This window comes from Schistocerca cancellata, chromosome 6, assembly GCF_023864275.1.
Source record: "Schistocerca cancellata isolate TAMUIC-IGC-003103 chromosome 6, iqSchCanc2.1, whole genome shotgun sequence".
Classification (NCBI taxonomy): Eukaryota; Metazoa; Arthropoda; class Insecta; order Orthoptera; family Acrididae; genus Schistocerca; species Schistocerca cancellata.
In genome coordinates, this window is record NC_064631.1 from 356,931,405 (window position 1) to 356,950,376 (window position 18,972).

At 44.3% G+C, this 18,972-nt stretch overlaps 1 protein-coding gene across 3 annotated transcripts in view; it reads left to right on the plus strand.

The window, feature by feature from the left end:
• LOC126191410 (hemicentin-2-like) overlaps positions 1 to 18,972 on the plus strand; it is a 1,933,978-nt gene that overhangs the window by 614,785 nt on the left and 1,300,221 nt on the right. The window contains exon 1 of one of the 3 annotated variants that reach the window (XM_049932280.1): positions 11,410 to 11,528. The exons of the other annotated variants lie outside the window; for them this stretch is intronic. The gene's annotated coding sequence lies outside the window, so the exon portion shown is untranslated. Of the gene's footprint in view, positions 1 to 11,409; positions 11,529 to 18,972 lie in introns of those variants that run through there. 3 annotated transcript variants of the gene reach the window in all.

Below are 18,972 nucleotides of genomic sequence, written 5' to 3' on the forward strand. Positions count from 1 at the left end.
GCTGGGGCTGCGTAAGGAAACAGTCGCCCACAATGCGTAGACAACAGGCTTTTCTTAGTATCGCTCTACAACAAACAATTTTGAGTCCAAGTGCTCTTCTGTCATATTAATTCCTCTTTATGCTTTTTGCACTGCGTCCAGTTAACACATTAATTATTGTGGCCATAACGTACAATTCTTCCAGTTTCGTACCTTACAATGTGTCCTAATACATGGCGCTTGCATCTCGTACTACGCCGAGCGCTTCTGTCAGAGTCGAGTCACTCTTCCGCACAACAGCTCGCGCCAGACTCCACTGCTCTGTGCGAGTCCGCGCCCAGCGATCATGTTCCCTAACTCAAATATACTCTAACTGTTCACAATAGCAAATCGTCCAGGCTAAGCCAGCCTGTCTACTACATGTTATTGTTGTAGTTACAGTCTTCAACCGGAAGACTGCTTTGATGCAGCTCTCCATGCTACTCTATCCTGTATAAACCTCCTCATCTCCCAGTAACTACTGCAACCCACATCCTTCTGAGTCTGCTTGCTGTATTCATGTCTTGGTCTTCGTTTACGATTTTACCCCCCACACTTCCTTCCAGTACTAAACTGGTGATCCCTTGACGTCTCAGAATACGTCCTACCAAACAACCCCTTCTTCAAATCAGTTTGTGCCACAAATTTCTTTTCTCCCCAGTTCTATTCAGTACCTCCTCATTAGTTACGTGATCTACGCATCTAACCTTCAGCATTCTTATGTAGCACCATATTTCAAAAGCTTCTATTATCTTCTGGTTTAAACTGTTTATCGTCCGTGTTTCACTTTTGTACATGGCTACACTCCGTAAAATATTTTCAGAAGAGATTTACTGAAACTTAAATCTATACTTGATGTTAACAAATTTGTCTTCTTCAGAATGCTTTTCTTGCCAATGCCAGTCTACATTTTATATCCTCTCTACTTCGGCAAACATCACTTATTTTGCTTCCCAAAATAGCGAAACACATGTACTACTTTAAGTGTCTCGTTTCCTAATATAATTCCCTCGGCCTCACCTGATTTGACTACATTCCATTATCCTCGTTTTGCTTTTGGTGATGTTCGTCTTACATCCTCCTTTCAAGACACTGACCATTCCTTTCAATTCCTCTTCCAAGTCCTTTGATGTCTCTGAGGGAATTACAATGTCATCTGTGAACCTTAAAGTTTTTATTTCTTCTCCCTGGACTTAAATTTCTATTCCAATTTTTTCTTTTATTTCCTCTACTGCTTGCTCAATCTACAGCCCGGTCTCACTCCCTTCTCAACGACTGCTTCCGTTTCATGATCCTCAGCTCTTACAACTTCAGTCTTGTTTCTGTAGAAGTTGTAAGTAGCCTATCACTCCCAGTATTTTACCCCTTTTACCTTCAGATTTTGAAAGAAAGTATTCAAGTCAAAATTCTGAAAAGCTGTCTCTAAGTCCACATATGCTATGAACGTACATTTGCCTTTGCCAAATATATCTTCGATGAGAAGTCGTAGGGTCAGTATTGCTTCGGAATCAAAACTGGTCTTCCACAAGGTCGGCTTCTACCAGTTTTTCCATTTTTCTATAAAGAATTCGTGTTAGTGTTTTGCAACCATGAATTATTAAACTTTTTTTAAATTCTCGAGTGAGAAACATACAAATTTACAGTAGCCATACATATCAATAATATGTACATTTATATATACAAATTGTATTTATATTACATGTGCCCAGTACTTTGCAACCTCCAAGGTGCTTGGAGTGGCTTGCAGGAGATCAATCTTCGTGCAGGAGTGCAGGATGTAGGGCACAAAAGGCACTGGAGCATGTGGCTTGTTCTTGTCCATAATCACAGGACATATCTTCTGTTATGAAGCCCATCACTTCAGGTTGTCTCTGGATCGTCCAACTCTTGATCGTAATCTGTTTAAAGATTTCCACACCAGCCAGCTCTCGTTGTGTCCAGGTGGTAGTTCTTCAGCTTCTGGCGTCTGCAGGTGAGGCTCGACTTCTTCCATAAATCCATCCTTGCCTTCTCTGGTGAAATGGTGATCTTCTCGGATGTTCTCAGGAAGCTCTTTCGCAATCTCAGCCGTTGCTGTGGCGGATTATGTTGGTGCAGTAGATGGGCACTGCCCTATTCTACTTTCATTCTCTCCTTGTTGGCAGCCACTGTTCTGCGTACCCATGGTGGCGCTATTCCAGCCAGGCAGTAGAGCTTATCAGTTGGGCTAGGTCTTAAGCAACCTGTGATCAACCTGCAGGTTTCTTTGAGAGCAATGTCTAGTTGTCTGGCATGAGATGACCTGTACCAGACTGGAGAGGCTTATTCAGCAAAAAGCACAGTGATATTGCAGAACAGCGAATAATTTGTGGATGTGATCCCCACTGTGTCCCCACTAGTTTGCGAATTAGGTTGTTTCGAGCGGAGATTTTCATTTTGGTGTTCTTGCACTGAGTTTTGAATGTCAGAGTTCTATCGAGAGTGACTCCCAAGTATTTAGGTGCTTGATGATGCTGGAGTTGGATGCCTCACTATGCAATATGTAGCTCACGATTAGCTTCTTTGTTCCTTAAATGAAAGGCACACACTTGTGTCTTCGAAGGGTTTGGTCCGAGTTGGTTCCGATTGTAGTAGCTTGACAGTGTTCTAAGTGCTGTTGTCAGGTTTCTTTCCAATCTTTCAAGGCATGAGCTCTGCGTAGCAAGGGCTAGGTCATCTGGATATAAGAATCTCCTTGTGCCTGGGATCAATGGCTGGTCGTTGGTATAAATGTTGAAGAGAAGTGGAGCCAAGACGCTTCCCTGAGGTAGGCCGTTTTTCTGCGCTCTCCAGCGACTGCATTGTCCTTGAAATTCAACAAAAAACCTGCGGTTTTGGAGAAGGGTGCTGAGTAGTCTAACGAGGTTGGCGTTCTTGATCATATTGTATAATTTTGCATGGAGTAACCGATGATGGACAGTATCATACGCTGCTGCGAGATCCACGAAGACCACGCCCGTTACTTGACGGGTTTCAAAGCCATCCTCTATAAACTGAGATTCAAAAGCTGCCCTGTGCAGCTTCTGTTTGGTCAAAATCCTGCTTGTTCGGGTATGAGAAGAGGGTCTATTACTGGTAGGATTCTATTCGGAATCATACGTTCGAACAGTTTATAAAGGTGACTCAAAAGGCTAACTGGTCTGAAATTCTTGGGATGATTTGCTTCCTTTCCAGGTTTCAGAAGAGCTATCACCGTGCTCTTTCGTCAGGTCTTTGGTATTTAGCACTGGTTCATGCAGTTGTTGAAAAGCTGCAGGATCCACTTTCTTGTTTCTGGGCCGAAATTCTTGATTTGCTCCATACGGATGTCATCTAGACCGGATGCTTTCCCAGTTTTTCTCTCCTTAATAGCCTTGTTTAAATCAGATATCTCGAATGGGAGAGTCGGATCCCTCGTTTGTTCTTGGGCCTCTTGCTGTACTTTTGTAACTTTGATTCTATGGCTTCCTTTCCCATTCATTAGCAGTTGGTGTGCTATCTGATCTGCAGTAATGTTGCAGTGTGTTGTGGATCTGGTTGGGTCATTATTGAGGCGTCTCAGTAATCTCCACGCTTTATGACTGTTCCTGATGAGATCAAGTTCTTTCATAGTTTTAACCCAAGAATTCCTTTTGGATTCTTTCAGAGATGCAATAAGTTTATTCCCAGCCGATAGCGTTGTCTCGCCGAATGGATCTTCTTCGAATAGTACCTTATACTCTGCAAATTGAGCACTGAGTTCCGAAGTTAGACAAGGAATGTATGATGATCGACAACCCCGGGGAATTGCAATTCTGGAGCACCTCTTTACAGCCATCACAAAAGTATCATACGAGTCAGGTGAAGGTTCAATAGTGGGAACTGCAGCGTCCAGCGTTTCTGTAAACTTCGGCCAGTTGGCTTTCCTAAAGTTAAACCTCGTTCTGAACGGAACTGTCTGTGGTCCAACTGCTCTGTAAATTTCGCACATGATCGGTCTGTGCTGTGTATTTGGAATAGGGTTGCAGACAGTTTTTATGCACTGTTGTGAGATGTTCTCGCTGCAAAATATCAGATCGGGGTTGTATCCGTGTTTCCATCTGCAACTGTTGATAGATGCAGGTTGCTTAGGGTCATGTATAAGGCTCAGATGATTGCCTTCCCCCCATTCTTGTAATGCTGTACCATTCTCATCATTATGCTCATAGCCCCACGTGGTGCTGTGACAGTTGAAGTCACCAGTCACTATTTGTCTGTGTTGACTATAAAAATTATCAGGTAGATTGATTTTGAGATCAACGTCCGGTTTGTATACGGATGTAACTGTACAGCCTTTGACTTCAAAAGTTACGATTTCAGTATCATTTGCTTCAGTAAAGGCTGATGATATTATCTGTATATCTGGTTGGACAAATATAGTACATCCGTATTTTGGGTAGGGTCTTTCCGTAGCCAGTCGCATTCCGTTCATTTTTGGTCTGCGCATTTCACAGCTTCTGTGGGTCTCCTGTATGCAGAGTACATCGCACTTGGTTTGTCTGCACAGCCCTGGTAGCAATTCTTCTTTTGGTGATGATATACCTTCTATATACATTGATATGATGGTCAACTGTGGTCCTGAAAAGGACCAAGATGATGATTCTGGTGTGAAAGGATCAGCCGCCAGAGAAACCTGACGCCCAGGGTACGCCCGATTGCAAGTCTTATCTTGGTCGGAAATCATTGCAAACTTCGTGGAGGCTCCTTTCATGTACCCCAATTATTAAATTGATAGGCAAGATAATTTTCACACCTATCAGCAACTGCTTTCTTTGGAATCTGAATTATTATAGTACTTTAGAAATCCAAGGGTATTTCGCCTGTTTCATACATCTTGCTCCCGGTGTGGTGGAGTTTTGTCACGGCTGGCTCTCCCAAGGCTATCAGTAGTTCTAAAGGAATGTCGTCTACTCCCGGAGCCTTGTTACAACTTTAGTGCTTCAGCGCTCCTTCAAGTTCTCCTCGCAGTATTATATTTCCCTTCTCATCTCCATTAAGTCCTCTTACATCTCTGTAATGCTGCCCTCAAGCACATATCCCATCTACAGACCCTCCATGTACTCCTTCCACCTTTGAGCTTTCCTTTCTTTTCTTAGTACTGGTTTTCCACTTAGCTCTTGATGTAGTTCTCTTTCCTCCAAAGGCCTCATTAATTTTCAAAATGGCTCTGAGCACTATGGGACTTAACATCTGAGGTCATCAGTCCCCTAGAACTTAGAACTACTTAAATCTAACTAACCTAAGGACATCACACACATCCATGCCCGAGGCAAGATTCGAACCTGCGACCGTAGCGGTCGCGCGGTTCCAGACTGAAGCACCTAGAACCACTCGGCCACACCGGCCGGTCCTCATTAATTTTCCTGTATGCTGTATCTACCATTCCCCTAGTGGCATATGCTTCTAAATCCTTACATTGTCCTCCAGCCGTTCCTGCTTAGCCATTTTTCACTTTCTGTCAATCTCATTTTCCAGAAGTTTGTATTCCCTTTCGTCTGCTTCATTTGCCGCATTTTCATACTTTCTCCTTTCATCAGTTAAATTCAGTGTCTCTTATGTTGCCCAAGGATTTCTACCAGGTCTCGTCTTTTTAAATATGTAATCCTCTGCTGCCTTCACTATTGCATCTTTCAAAGATATCCACTGTTCTTCTACTGTGCTCCATCCCCTTGTTCTAGTCAGTGGTTCCCTGAATCTGGTTCTTTCAGTTTATCCACGTCCTACCCCCATAATTTCCTACCTTTTTGCAATTTCTGCTGTTTTAATGTGCAGTTCATATCTGTGTTCAGAGCCCACATCTGCCGCTGGAAATGCCTTCCAATTTAAAAACGGCTTCCTGAATCTCCTTATTACAATTACGTATTCAATTTGAAACCTACCGTTGTCTTCAGGTCTGTTCCATACTTACAACCTTCTTTCATGATTCTTAAACCAAGTGCTGCGATGATTAAATTATGCTCTGTGTAAAACTATACCAGGCGACTTCTCTTTCATTCCTTTCCCGACTCATATTGAGCCACTACTTTTCTTTCTCTTTCTTCTCCTACTACCGAATTCCAGTCCCTCATGACTATTAAATTTTGGTCTCCCTTAACTATCTGAATTTTTTTTTTAATTCATCATACATTCCTTGAATCTCTTCATGAACTGCGGAGCTAGTTGGCATGTAAACTTGTACTAATGTGGTGAGTGTGGGCCTTGAGTCTGTCTTGGATATGATATACTGTTCGTAGAAGCTTATCCGCATTCCTGTTTTCTTATTCGTTATTAAACCCGCACCTGCATTTGCGCTATTTGATTTTGTATTTATAACCCTGTATTCACAAGACTAGAAATGTGTCCCTCCTACCAACGAACTTCAATAATTACCACTAAATCTTACTTTAACCTATCCATTTCCCTTTTAAATTTTCTAACCTACTTGCCCGATTAAGAGATATGAAATTCCACGCTCCGCTCCGTAGAACGCCAGTTTCGTTTCTCTTGATAACGACATCCTCTTGAGTAGTCCCCTCCCGGAGATCCGAGTGGGGGACTGTTTTATCTCAAGAATAATTTACCCACGAGTATGCAAACATCATTTAACTAGTAGAGCTGCTTGCCCTCGGGAGGAATTATGACTGTAGTAAGCCCTTGCTTTCAGCCGTTCGCAGTACTAACACAGAAGGGCTGTTTTGGTTGATGTTACAAGGCCAGGTCAGTCAATCACCCTGACGTTGCCCTTGCAATTACTGAAAAGGCTGCTGCCTCTCTTCAGGAACCACACGTTTGTCTGGCCTTTCAGCAGATACCTCTCCGCTGTGGTCACAACTAGGTACGGATGTATCACTGCGGCACGAAAGCTTCCTCAACAACGGCAAGGACCATGGTTCATAGGGGAGGGACATGTTACTACATAGCTCTTTTCTAGGTATTGCATTTAAATTACATACTGATGTTCATTCATAAGAAAATATTTACAAAATAGTGACAAAATACGAGGGTTGGAACTTAAAAAGTGGAAACTATTTATTCACAACCGATACAAAAGAGTTACATGTGTGCACCTGTTACTGTCCTTCAAAGTAGTCGCCAGCGTCGTGTAGAACCCGTTGCCAGCGATGTGGAAGGCGTAGTATACCGTTAGCAGAGCCTGTTCTGTTGGTGGTGCGAATGGAACGGACTACTGTCTGCCGAATCTCTGGCACAGTTCTGAAGCGAATGCCACGAAGTGGTTGCTTCATCTTCGGAATTAAATCAAAGTCACAAGGACTTAAGTCCGGGGAGTATAGTGGATGGTACAGTACTTCCCAGTCCCATCGACCGAACAGACCAGCCATAGATTGCGCTGTATGCGCCCGCGCATTGTCGTTCGAAATGACAGGTGGGTTGCCCAGAATGCGTTGCCGCTTCTTTCGCGAAGCTGCTCGCAGGTGATGCCCCAAAAACGAAAAGTAATATTGTGCACTGACGGTCTGCCGTGGTCTCCGTTGTTCCTGTTTCGTAAACGTAGTGACACCGTTACGTTAGACCGCTCGCTCACAAGGGACTGTTTTTCCCTCGATTGTGTGCACACCGAGTGACGTATGACGGGCGAGTCCATTTGCTCAGAGTTAAGGTAGGTATGTCAACAATGTGTGCTATCAGCGACAATATTATATTCATTGCATAGTAACTCCACAGCAGTGTTGCCAACCTACTATGATCCATAAAACAGTACTCCATTACTCAAAATTACAACATCAATACTGAGAAAAGTTTTTGAGACAATGTCTTGTATCACAATACGAGTACGCGAAGCCGCTCCTCGTTGATCGAGTCCCTGCAGAATATGCCCTTGCCACCATCGCAAGCTCTGCAGTCCTATTAAATGTGGTTGCAATTGCACCAGCTGTTTAGCAAGGGTCCCTTCTTGACTGTTGCACGGTATAGCGATCATCTACTGCTGTAGTTGTCAGTGGCACGGCAACTGAGTGAGGGTGGTTTGTCAGCCCGATGACCAGTACATTGTGTTTCGTGACGTCCAGATTTCTGTGAACGAATCTGAGGCCTCTGTCTGTTTTATTCACTTCCACCCAGTAGTCAACATGTTACGTTAATTCGTCTATTTGGTCCTTAAATTTTGCAGAGATGTGTGTTTTGGCTAAAAATACACAGTTCTTTAACGTCTACTGATACATACGGGGCCGGCCGGAGTGGCCGATCGGTTCTAGGCGCTACAGTCTGGAACCGCGCGAGGTTCGAATCCTGCCTCGGGCATGGGTGTGTGTGATGTCCTTAGGTTAGTTAGGTTTAAGTAGTTCTAAGGTCTAGGGGACTGATGAACCCAGAAGTTAAGTCCCATAGTGCTCAGTGCCATTTGAACCATTTTTTATACGTACTGTCAGCCTTCCAAATACGAGGTGTTCTAAAAGCCTATCCGCAATGCCGTATGATTGTTAGCCGCGCGTGCCGTATGATTGTTCGCCTGCCTGGGTTTTTCAGCGAAACAATAAATGCACAACGATACTGCAGTGATATTCTTTACCCATTCATAGGAGAACTTGTTTTAAGTGAAATACTGAACTGTTATTTTCAACAAGATGATGCAACCGCTCGTACAGCTCGCGTTTCAGTGTCTGCTTGCTGATGTTTTTGGTGATAGCTTAATTTCACAGGGACTTTGGCCTCCACGATCGCCTGATCTAACACCACCTGACTTTATCTTCTGGAGTGCAGCGAAAGCAACTGTCTATAAACACCGTCCAAAATCCATCGATGAATTGAAAACTGCAATATGCACTTTCATTGCTTCTGTTACAGAAGAAATGTTACAGCTTGTTTTTGGAAACATGATAAGGCGAATTGAATTGTGTATTCAACATCAGGGGGGACACTTACAACATTTAATGTGAAAATTTGTAATTAAAAATGAATATTCAATAAATTAATAACTTGTATTTCACTGAGTTTCATTCCGGTATATTCACTGCGGCATACGGCACGCGCGGCTAACGATCATACGGCACTGCAGAGAGAATTTTTGAACACCCCTTACAAATTTGCCCGACATTGCTTAACTTCGGCGATCGGGCGGGAACTGCCAATTCCAACACGGCAATGGCACTGATGTCAGTTTTTCAATGACGAATGACAAGTCAGACTACGTTACTTTTTCCAGGGATATAGTAGCAAGTGAATATACAGAATTTAATATTTAACACATTGCATCGGTGTTGAGGGTAAATAAATACTGATAAAATTGAACACTGACACAGTGCTATGTCTGCAAGAAGAGAAGTGTTCACTGGAACGTGAGTATTTGCAGTCACACGTTGATATACACTGAGATCACGAAAGTTATTCGACACTTCCAGATATCATGTCGTATCTACTTCTGCCTCGCGTCGTCCAGCACCTCGACGTGGCATGCACTCAACAACTCGTTAGAAGTCCCTTGTATAAATACTGACCCATGCTGCCGCTATAGCCGTCCATAATTGCGAAAGAGCTGCCGATGTAATATTTTGTGCACGAACTGACCTGTCGATTACGTCCCATAAATGCTCTATGAGTGGCCAAATCATTGTCTCGAATCTTGCAGAATGTTCTCAAACCAGTGGCAAAATTTATGGGCCGGTGACATGGCTGCTGTGTCATCCGTATAAATTCTGTGTTTGTTTGGGAACATGAAGTTCCAGAAATGGCTGCAAACGGTCTCCAAGTAGTCAAACATAACCATTTCCAATCAATGATCGGTTCAGTTGGACCAGAGGACCTAGTACATTCCATGTAAATACAGCCCACACAACTATGGAGCCACAACCAGATTTCACAGTGCCTTGTTGACAACTTGAATCTTTGGCTTCGTGGGATCTGCTCCACACTCTAACGTTACCATCAGCTCTTACCAGCTGAAATCTTGAATCGTCTTACCAGGGCAAGGTTCAGTCGTCTACCGTCCAGCCGATAGGGTCACGACCCTAGGAGAGACACTCGAGGCAATGTCGTTCTTTGTAGCAAAGGCACTCGCCTCGGTCGTCTTGTGCTATAGTCCATTAACGCCAAATTTCGCCGCACTGTCCTAAAGGATAAGCTCGTCGTACGTCTCACATTGATTTATGAGGTTATTTCACGCAGTTTGTTTGTTTGCTAATTAGCACTGACAAATCTACACAAACGCCGCAGGCTTTCAGCCACTCCGTTGTCCGTGTTGAGAGGTAATGCTTGAAAACTTGTATTATCGCCACACTCATGACACTGGGGATCTCGGAGTACTGCTTCCCCTAACAATTTCCGAAATGGAATCTCTAGTGTGTCTACGTCCAACCACCATTCCGCGTTCGATGTCTATTAATTCCTGTCGTGCTGCCATAATCCCGTCGGAAATCTTTTCACATGAATCACTTGAGTACAAATGATGCCTCCGCCAATACACTGCCCTTTTGTACATTGTGTACGCGATACTACTGCCATCTGTATATGTTCATATCGCTATCGTATAGCTTTTGCCACCTCATTGTAGGTTCCACATTGTAATTACATCTTCTGACGATCGTCTCTCATGTCAATAAGTGTGTGTTACACGTTCCGCTAGCTTCAGCCTCGTTATGGCTATTACCTTTGTCGCATAACTTGAGGAGAGCCAGCGCTGAGAAAACTCGGCAGTCGTTTATTTTCTAGTCTAATGATGCAGCAGCGCTGCAGCGCGACGTCATGCAAACAATGTGGAGGCAGCCCTTTGGCGTCTGGATTTAAAGCAACGTTGGAAGCAGCATGATTCTCTCTTGTTTTGCGACCGGCGGGAAAATTCTTGGCGCCACTGCGAAAATTGAACCGGCGCCGCTCTTGTTAGGAAATGACGGAGTCGAGGAACGCCAATGGCGCGGACCACCGTAGCGTCCCAAAACATTTTCATTTCATTTGTTCTGCATCTGCAGGATGCCAGTATGCATACAGCACTACTCTCTCTCTCTCTCTCTCTCTCTCTCTCTCTCTCTCTCTCTCTCTCATTCATTCTGTCTCTCCCCTCCCTCTGTCGTGTGTGTGTGTGTGTGTGTGTGTGTGTGTGTGTGTGTGTGTGTGTGTGTGCGCGCGATGGAGTGAGAAAGAGAGAGAGTGGGAGGGGGGGGGGGGGGGGAAGAGAGAGAAAGCACCACGAGTTCGTATTCCGCATGACAAGAAAGCAGTGGCTCATATGTCAGCCAGAGAATTGTAGGCGTTAAGATGAGCAGACGACGCGATGTCACACACACACACACACACACACACACACACACACTCACTGGTACGCAGCAGGCGCCGCTGCCTCGTGTGTGGTCCGCTGACGTCAGCATGGCGCCAGTCTGCACGGCATTGAATTAAACGCCCGAGCACCGCTGCCTCTACGCTGCGCTCAGCTCGCTTGGCATTTAGTTCGTTTCAGGGCGCGCGAGTCAAACTACCGTAATTTCGCACTGATTACTCCGTGTGGTGTGCGCCGATCCGCGCTGGCAGTGAACCGACAGTACCCGGGAAGTTTTGTGCGACATGTTCCGGTAGGTGCCTGCAGCGCCACACGTGTACTGCATATGCCTTTCATATTTGCCGCCATTGTCTGGGAGCCACACAATGGAAAACTCTCTTATTGTTCACCGATTATCAGGCCTGTCTTCGGGTCCAGCGCTGATGCTCAAACGTCAGTCTACGATATGGTAACTGATTATGTTATCAACCAGCAGTTGGATGCAGTCGCCACAGACAACCTGAGAAGTGACCGTTACGTGTGTCACCAATCGCGTAACAAGTGTGTGTTTGTGTTTCACATACTGTGTTGTGTTTCTGAGAGGACCAAATCCATTTCTCAAATGCTCTCGTAATGTTCTCGGTAACTTTTGCCGTGGCATGATCGAATGAAAAATTCTCGATCCATGCGTCGCGTCGCTTCGAATCGCACACTAGCTTTCCACGGCTGTCTCACCCTCGGCATTAGGAGTGAAAACAACTGTCAGTGATTTTTGCCCGTGATGACAACGGCGAAGCACTTGTTTATTATTCGAGGTGACGGGTGATGGTGCAGAACATAAAATGGAGACAGTTTCTAAAATTTCTTCACGATGTTCTTACAATAAGCATGAAAGTTTCCAACGGCACAGTACACACTGTTTTGAATCTCCCTTGTAGGTTAAAACCGCGTGCCTGGTAGGGACTCGAACAAGAAAACTTGCCTTCCGCGGATAATTCTGTTACCCACTGAGCTATCTATGCAGGACTCGCTACCAGCCCTCACAGATTTATTTCCGCCAGTATGTCTTTCCTATCCTACAAACCTTAACAGAAGCTCTTCTGTATAAGTTGCTATGTCGGAGAGGGATACTGATGGAAGTGAAATAGTGAAAGCGGGTCGTGAGCTGTGCCTGAGCAGCACCACAAGGCACTATTGTAAGGGAAAGCTACGGTTCCAGGTTCGAATCCTGATGCGGTAGACAGTTTATATCTGATCTAAACCAAACAGTCATTCATAAGACGTGTCTGCATAACCTCCTCCTCTGTCACACAAGCTACGCATGCTACGTAAGCTGTGTATGAAGGTAAATTAGAAACTAAATTCCGATCTTGCTTCACTTTCCTAGGTTTCACATGAGTTGTCCTCAGAACCTCTTTGCAATTACCGCAATACCCGAATTTTTCTTTTATGTAGTCCTCTTTCTCCAAAATACTGACTTCCCATAAATTGCTTTAGTTCTTAGGTGACCTACTAAGTACTGAGCTTACACGTCGCTCTCTCGAAATATTTGTTATTACCCGAGATAGTCATGTGACAATGATATTTGAGAATTAGTTGCTAATATGGCCTCCTAAGCTTTTTAACGCGGTTAGTCTTCGGCTGCTACACACTCTAACAATACCACCACTTGCAAAGTAGGTTAGAAATCAGATTAATAATGTTGCTCACGCAGCATATGTTCGCTTTATCGGGCAACAACAAAGTTATTCACTGTAGATGGTATCGTCAGAATGAAAGTAATGAAGTCACTGTATAAAAGTCATTAATTTTGGCACTTATCTTGAATGGATTCCCACGTAGATTTCGTCGAAGTATTTATGGCTCATCTTCTTGATTCTTGGATGATTCCACTTTGACTGCTAGAAGGTCCAGATCTGTATTTAAGCAATATTTGAAGACCTAAAAAATGCGTTTTTCAGGAAATTGTTAATGATCAAACAATCCCAGATCAGAACAATGGTATGCTAGAAATAATTTTTGACTTGATGTTCGCGATGCACACTTTTACTAAACTTCTTGTCAATTCACATATACTTCCTCTTAATTGTCACATCATCAAGAAAACAGTATTGTATCTATCTTCAAATATTTAATTTCCACTTTAACCAAACACAAGACTGGACTGTTCTTTTACAAAGCGAAATAACAACTTAACTTCTGCAAAGTGAAACAAAGACTGGTCTGTGCGCATTCGCGCCAAAACTGTTACAAGTAAGTCAAAGATTATGACAGTCTCACAGAAGTGAATACACACAAGAACCATATCACTGTAATAAATTGATACAACGGAGTACCTATACATTAATAAAACCAAATGTGAATATTGTCACAAAAATATGTCTGTTACTTCGCAGAAAAGTAGTACGATATTACTGGTATCGAGAACTGGGGTTGGAGAGCCGTAATGGTCACGTAAATAAAGAACCATTACAACACTATATCGACAGAAATGTGGTTGGCTTCAGTACACCCAAAGTGGAAGTTTACTAACAGTTTCCTGTATGCCGATGCAACTTTTTTTATGAGGGGTGCCGCTGTAACGTTATAGTCACAGGGACGCGTTAGTACAATGTCATCCTCGTCATCCTCACAGATCTTAGTTCTGAAGACGGTTAACATTTAAAATCAAAGTATTTCTTTCAAAATTAAACCATAAAAGATGGAAAATTTCCTGTTTGTGAAATAACACGTTGCGGATGACGCATACCGGTGACGAAGCGACGACGTGTGTCATCTGAAGTAAGATGAACAGAGTTACTCGTAAAATTCCAGAATTGTAAATCGCGTAAACTTATTAGCGAAAAAATTTATTCACCTGAAGTGACCAGCAACTCGTTTGTTCGTTACTTCACGTGATTTGAGCATTCCATTGCCGGCCGCGGTGGTCTAGCGGTTCTAGGCGCTCAGTCCGGAACCGCGCAACTTGTACGGTCGCAGGTTGGAATCCTGCCTCGGGCATGGATGTGTGTGATGTCCTTCGGTTGGTTAGGTTTAAGTAGTTCTAAGTTCTAGGGGACTGATGACCACAGATGTGTGGTCCCATAGTGCTCAGAGCCATTTTTGAGCATTCCATTGTTGATGTGTCCTAAAGTAACACTGGTAATTTTTTGTATTGTTATTTGATATACACTGTAGTTATGATTAAAATTTCGCTACTTGATCCAGTGTAGACGGAAAACTATTTGTTGTATGCGTACCCAACTTCATAGGAATGATTTTCAGCCGGTGCGCCTCAGGATTTGTGTGGTTAGTGGTGTCAGTGTCTGGCCGTTAGGCGCCAGTAGTGGTATTCTGACGTAGGGTTGCAAGACAACATTACAGTTGCAGGCAGTCAACGTGGATCTGGACACAGTGAGCAGAGCTTTATTCGTAAACTTGTTTTATTGAAACAACAACAGTGCTACTGCTCTTCGCGAGCATCGAGGCTCTAAAGGAATATGGAGAGGCCCACTTTCCGGTCGGGGTCGAAAAACACGATTTGGAAGTTGGAATTAACACTCGATTTGGGAATTGCATCAAAAATTGTTGAAGAAGTTGCTGTTACCATGGCTGAGACTGCTGGACGTAGTGTGCGATCTTCAAGCAGTGAACGAGCTGCGGCACGACAGCTGAAAATTCCATAGTCCACCGTTTCCATGGTCCACCGTCCGAAAAGGATCTACAAACAATTCTGGAATGGTATCTCTAATGCGGTTGCAGTCTGACGGGGATGCAGATGGTGATCACACTGTGCAACATTTGTAACCTGGAATGCAAACATGATATGCAAGTAACAAATGTTACCCTCTGAGGTGGAAATTAAAATGTATTTCATTCAGTGGTTTATTCCTTACTTTCCTTCAGTACGTCCCCACAAAAGTTTTCACGAGGTTTCAATATCCTACGGTCACTCGTTGCTCATGGGCCCGTCTCAAGTAGCGAAAGTTTAATTACGACCACTCTATATTTCATTTTTCACAGTAATATGCAACTTCGGAAAAAGTCATTAACTCTAAAAACGAATTTTTGTTGGTCATTCACATGTGATGAAACGTAGAACAGTGTTTTCGAGAGAGATTTATGCTAGAATAATGCCTACACTTTGCCTTTGTTAGTAGTAGCTACATTAAACTACATCGAGTTAGAAATCGGTTTAATGTGTAAAATACCGCAATTGGCCATATTAATTTTCAAAAAGCTGACTCAAGCAAGAAGAATTTTTTCCAAACCTTAAAATGTACTTAAATTCGTGTTGGGGGACACGTTTTGAGGTTAGCTGTGCAAGCAAAAGAAGAATGAACCTAAACATTAATGTCATGACTGAAACGCAGTAGCCGGCCGAAGTGGCCGAGCGGTTCTAGGCGCTACAGTCTGGAACCGCGAGACCGCTACGGTCGCAGGTTCGAATCCTACCTCGGGCATGGATGTGTTAGGTTTAAGTAGTTCTAAGTTCTAGGGGACTGATGACCTCAGAAGTTAAGTGCTCAGAGCCATTTGAACCATTTGAAACGCAGTATGTGTGTGAAAGGATACAACTACCTGTACCGAGATTTTCACTTCCTCTCAAAGTGTGTATATCTCAAGTAGTGGATGAATTATGGCAACAGTTTTAAATGAGGTCTCAAATATGGAAGTTACAACTACTAGCCGTATTTCTATTCGAATAGTACAGATGTCTCTTAGTACACACCTTGTGTACAAATTTTCTTTAAACATAGTTATCTGTTTCACAAATGGTTCAAATGGCTCTGAACACTATGGGACTTAACTGCTGTGGTCATCAGTCCCCTAGAACTTAGAACTATTTAAACCTAACTAACCTAAGGACATCACACACATCCATGCCCGAGGCAGGATTCGAACCTGCGACCGTATCGGTCGCGCGGTTTCAGACTGTAGCGCCTAGAACCGCTCGGCCACTCCGGCCGGCTCTGTTTCACATGCAGAGTCTAATAAAATACTAATTTCAACCAGTTACTGTACTGCAACCGCCGACCGGAGTGGCCGAGCGATTAAAGGCGCTACAGTCTGGAACCGCATGACCGCTACGGTCGCAGGTTGGAATCCTGCCTCGGGCATGGATGTGTGTGATGTCCTTAGGTTAGTTAGGTTTAAGTAGTTCTAAGTTCTAGGGGACTTATGACCACAGCAGTTGAGTCCCGTAGTGCTCAGAGCCATTTTTTTGTGCTGCAACCGATATTAGGGGTGCCTCCACCATTATCTCACTAGAGCTTTCCTTTTTGACTTATCATATTAATTGACGACTCTGTTGCTCTACATAGTGTGTTCTGACGAAGGTGTGTTAGGGTTTATAAACGCAGAAGGAATCTCCGAAGACGTGTGTGATAAGCATCACGGCACGGACTGTTGCCGTAATGCAGTTAACGCGCCGTGCTACACCCACAGCTTACGGTGACCTGAATATCGAGCGAAGTAAATTCAGCTGTGAGTAGCTTTTGGTGTTCCATCCGCGGGCAGTTTCATTTTAATGTCGGCCTACAGACTGGTCGACCTATTTCCCGACAGTAAAAACGGACCTGTCGATAAGGCGTTTTCGTCACTGTAACTTGTTGTGGGGCTACCTAGTTATTTATTCGCTGACGTATCACGGCCTATGCTACTAACGCTACCAAGAGTTCGTTCCATATACATAATGGCGTTGTGCCATGCCCATCCTTTGACAGTTTGTGTAAGTAGAAAAACTAGTATGTTGCGAAACGTCTCGCTTTTCAGAAGCGCTTCATTAGGATGTATGTATCCGATCCATTAAATAAATCTCCTCCGTGTATGTTAGAACGTGAAAAGAATCCTGCTAAACGCGTCGGAAAACACTCCTTTTCCCTTCTTTGCAGGAAAACTCAGGACACCATTATCGAAACGAAATTTATGAATACAAACACTGGCGGCTGACAAGAACTAGATCATGGCAAGCGTTTGTATCCTCCAGATAAAGGAAGAGTTCTTCACATACCAATCCTAGAGTTTCAAAACTAAGAAAAACAAAACAAGATTACTGCGTCTGCTGATACGAGTAGTTTTTGGTACAATGGTCTGCACATAGCTAAGGTTCGTGCAGCAGCTCCATTATGGAAGTTATATACATGACTCTACGAGGAGCTTTCAATAAGTAATGCAACACTCATTTTCTGAAAGCAGGTTTGCTTTATTCAGGCTTACAGTACACCACAACATTCCCCACTCTTCTGGCTACAGAACCCTATTTTACAACCTAATCAGCCGCGCTGAGTGGCCGCGCTGTTTGAGACGCCATGTCACGAATTGCGCGGCCGCTTCCGCCGGAAGTTCGAGTCCTCCTTCGTGCATGGGCGTGTGTGTTGTTCTTAGAATAAGTTAGTTTAAGTAGTGTGTAAGTCTAGGGACCGATGGTCTCAGCAGTTTGGTCCCTTAGAAATTCACACACATGGGAACTCTGGAACAACATAATCTCCGTTCAATGCGGCTGCCGTACAGCATCGTTTTGGGGAGGCCTGTATGCCCGCATGGTACCACTCCACTCGTCGACGTTGGAGCCAAAGCCTTGCTAATTCATAACCTCCAAATTAACTAAGTACTGCTTCACACAGAGTGCATCCTTTATTGGGCAAAACAGATGGAAGTCGTTAGGTGGGAGTTCTGGTCTGGGTTGGATTGTTGTGGGGGGAAGACCAGACGTGAGGTCATCGGTCTCATCGGATTAGGGAAGGACGGGGAAGGAAGTCGGCCGTGCCCTTTCGAAAGAACCATCCCGGCATTTGCCTGGAGCGATTTAGGGGAACCACGGAAATCCTAAATCGGGATGGCCGGACGCGGGATTGAACCGTCGTCCTCCCGAATGCGATTCTAGTTCCGGACTGTAGAGGGGATGAGGAAGAAAAGTCCAGTGAAGTTTTGCAATCTCATCTTGGGTCCACTGACGTGTGAGGCCATGCATTGTCACGAAGAAGGAGAAGTTCCTTTCTTTCATTTTTGTGGGGACGAAAACGCTGAAGTCTTTCCCTAAAATATCTTGAGGGTAACACAAAACACTTCTGAGTTGATCGTTGCACCATGAAGCAGGACATCAAACAGTGTAATCCTTTCAGATTCCCAGAAGACCGTCGCCATGGCTTTTGGGGCTGAAGGTGCGGCTCTAAACTTTTTCTTCTGCGGAGAGGTGGTACGATGCAATTCCATGGCTTGCGTTTTGTTTCGGGTTCAAAGTGATGAACTAATATTTCACCGTCTGTGACCGCCTCGACAAAAAATTGTCACGATCAGCCTCGTAACGCGCAAGCAGTTCCGCACAGATGGTCCTTCGTTGCTCTTCAAGGTCTTCCGTTAGGTGGCGAGGACCCCAGCGGGCACACGCCTTTGAGTACCCCAACTGGTGGACGAGTGTGTCAGCACTACTAACAGACACTTCCAGTTGTGCGGCGAGGTGTTTTATTGTGATCTGTCCATCACCTCGAATGAGAGTGTCCGCACGTTCCAATACTGCAGGAGTCACAGCCGTGTGCGGCCGGTCGGCACGAGGAAGACTGGACAGGTTTGCACGACCTCGTAGCTGGGATGACAGACGTCTCGCCCAACGAGTCATCGAGCTTTCGTTTACTGCCAGGTCTCCGTAGACATTCTGAAAGCGCCTATGAATACCTGTGATGCTCTGGTTTTACGCCAAAAGAATTTCAATGATAACTCTCTGCTTGGAGCGATCCTCCGTAACAGACGTCATTTTAAAGGCTGTGTGTAGCGCAGCC